Raw genomic sequence first — 3,129 nt, 5'->3', positions numbered from 1 at the left:
TAGATCTTCCCTGTGGACAGGGAGGGCTGAGAGCTGTCCAGGCAAAAGGGCATAGCCATGTACAAAGGCCCTGAGGAAATGCAGCAGAGGGGGAGGTTTGCCCTTGGGGCTTTGGGATCAGGCCCAGTGCAGAGCAGTGATGCTCTGTTGGGCACCCTTCCCTCACCACTGGGCACCCTGGATCCCCAGCTCACATTCATCTTTACTTCACTATCTCAGGGGGAAGAACGCTGGTGGAAGCCAGGCCATCCACAAGGGGTTTAAACAGAAGAAACAGCAAGTCCCCATTCCTGCACCATGGCCAGAAGTAACACCAGGGATGGCTGTGCTAACGAGCCTTGGAGTCCACCCAGCGCCTGGCCACAGCCCTCCCATGGTGTCTCCCAGGACTGAGTGACCCCCTTCTTAGTGGGGGAAGGGGACAACAAGAGGATGGCTTGGGGCCTGTCCCCCAGGAGCCCACAGCTGGCCTGACCCTGATTGTCAGGGAAGCCAAGCCCTGCCTCATTTTGTGGGTACCAGAAGGGCCTGGGAACCCCGGGGAACCCCTGGGAACCCTGGTTGGAAGGACGGGGCATTCTTTGCAGATCCGTGTGATTGTCAGGGAAGCCAAGCCCTGCCTCATTTTGTGGGTACCAGAAGGGCCTGGGAACCCCTGGGAACCCTGGTTGGGAGGACGGGGCATTCTTTGCAGATCCGTGCACTTTCCCAGCTGTGAAACCATGCCGTTGGTCTTCAAACTTGGTGGATAAACTTCTCAGCAGAGATAATATCCTAGCAACCTCTCGTGGTAACCAGGACACCCTGGCTAGAGTCACAAAATTGTTTACACTCAGTTGTATGGCCTCTGAGAACGGCTGTTTTGAAGCTGGTATGACAGTTGTCCAGAACTTCCAAAAGTCAAGCCTGGGGTAGGGGAGCCTGCAAATAAAGGGACTGACTTTTTAGGAACGTGAAGTCTCAGCTTTCAGCCCACCCTGGGTGTCTGGAGGCTACTGGGCTGGGGGAATTTGAATTTCTCTGCAAGTCTCTGAAGTTCTCCGAGTCCACAGACACGGTCCCATGGCTCTGCCTCCTGGGCTCTGGGCCCCGGGCTCGTCTTTGAGCTGCTGTTCTGTTCCTGTGCTGTCTAATGTGTTGTGGAGTGGGTCGGGTGTGCCTAGGGTCGGATCAGAAAAAGAAGCAAAAACTTCTGAAAAGTCCAAGTGCAGCCTCTGAAGCAGAGCCTTACACACAGTAGGTGCTCCACTTGTGTTGGAGGAGGACGATCATCATTATGACATGGTTGTTACTGTCGTTTTACTGTCATTACGATTTTGAAGAGATCCAGAGATAATGCCAAAAAAGAAAAAAAGGAAAAGAAAAAGTAGTGGAAATTCTGAAACCATCAGTCATCTCAAAGTTACATTTGAAATTTTTTTTTAAAAAGGGATCAGGACAAAGGCCAGAGCTCATCTGGTGGCGACTAGATCTCCTGCAGTGCCCCTAGTGTAGTGAAGTTATTCGCCTCCCACCCACCTTCCACCCCACACCGTTCCACCCCACTGCTGACTCCTTAATGCTTTCAATATTTTAAATTTGTTTTGGAAGAGGTAGTGCCCATGCTCAAAGTGCAAAATATATAAAAAAATATTTCATAGAGGGACAAAAGAAGGTTCTTGGTTACTCCAGAGAGGAGGAAACATGGATGTTCAATCGGCAGGTGCAAAAATGCTCATTATTCATTAGGGAGAGGCCAGTTAAAACTACAAGTGAATTCTATTTTACACCAAAAAGATTGTTAAAAGTTATCAAGTCTGCTGATATCAATGCTTGACAATATCAATGTGAAACACCTGGAAGCTTCTAAGTGAGGGCAGGAGGAATGAGTTGGAGGGGGTTGGTCAGATTAAGTTGGAATAAGACTTCGGAAGACAAACTGGTGTCATCTGGCCATCAACAGTCACATGGCTTACGACCCAGAGATCCCCTAGGGCATGTTGCCACGGCAACGGCAAGGCTGTTCATTACAGCTGTTTGTAATAGCAAAACCTTGGGAACACCCAGAGGGGAGGAGCCATTGACAGAAGAATGGGTACAGAAATGGTCTATGTGGTGGGGAATGCTCTGTAGCAAGGATAATTAGTGAACTACTGACACGGCAGCCACTCGAACGTGGGAACAGGGTGTTAGGTTAAAAAAAAACAAAAAAAAATATGTTATACTAGGATACTTCAAAAAGGTCATGGAAAAGTAGAATTAAAAGATAATACAGGGTTGGCCCCATGGCTCACTTGGGAGAGTGTGGCTCTGGTAGTGGGATAGCTATATAGGGATGGCTGGTGCACTCACTGGCTGAGTGTGGTGCAGACAACACAGTGCCGAGAGTTGTGATCTCCTTACTGGACAGAAAAAAAAAAAAAAGGTAATACAAATCTTTCCGTGAACCTTTTGAAGTACTGTGGCAATTTTATTTATACACAATTCAAAAGTTTACAGTTGAACTGTGCTGTCTAGGAATGCAGACCGATGTGGGGAAATGCTGAAGATGGTGTGGCTCATGTGTCACTACCAGGTTGAACATTTCATTGGCAGTTTGAGGCCTCACAGCACTCTCTTTTCTGCCTGGCTTGGCACACTGCAACGTTTGAGTGGGTCCCTGTGTAACTGATGGGCAGAGAATGTCTGCAGACCCAAGATGAACATGCAACCTGAGCTGGAAAGAAACCGTGGTGGTTTTAAGCCAATGCAATTTGTAAGTTGTTTTGTTACTGCAGCATTACCTTTCCCAGATTGACTTGTAACTTTTTCTTATTGATTCATAAAAGCTCTTCTTACTCATTGAGGAAATTAGCCCTTCATTTATAACATGAGTGGCTTATATTTTATATAGTTATTTTCTTTTGACATTGTGGAGTTGTTTGCCATTAAAAGATTCCAATTGTCTTTAGTCAAATCCATCAATCTTTATCTCATGTATTTTTTTATATATAGAAAGGACTTACCTACTCCAAACCTAAAAAACCAAAAACAAAAATCAAAAACCAAAGAAACCCCCAAACTTCCTTGTTTTCTCCTCCCCCTCTTTTTTATGGCTTTATTGAGAGATCATTCAAATACCATAAAATTCACCTTTTCTTTTTTTTGTGT

The sequence above is a fragment of the Galeopterus variegatus genome, unplaced genomic scaffold, assembly GCF_000696425.1.
Source record: "Galeopterus variegatus unplaced genomic scaffold, G_variegatus-3.0.2 Scaffold715, whole genome shotgun sequence".
NCBI lineage: Eukaryota > Metazoa > Chordata > Mammalia > Dermoptera > Cynocephalidae > Galeopterus > Galeopterus variegatus.
This window is presented reverse-complemented; position numbering follows the sequence as displayed.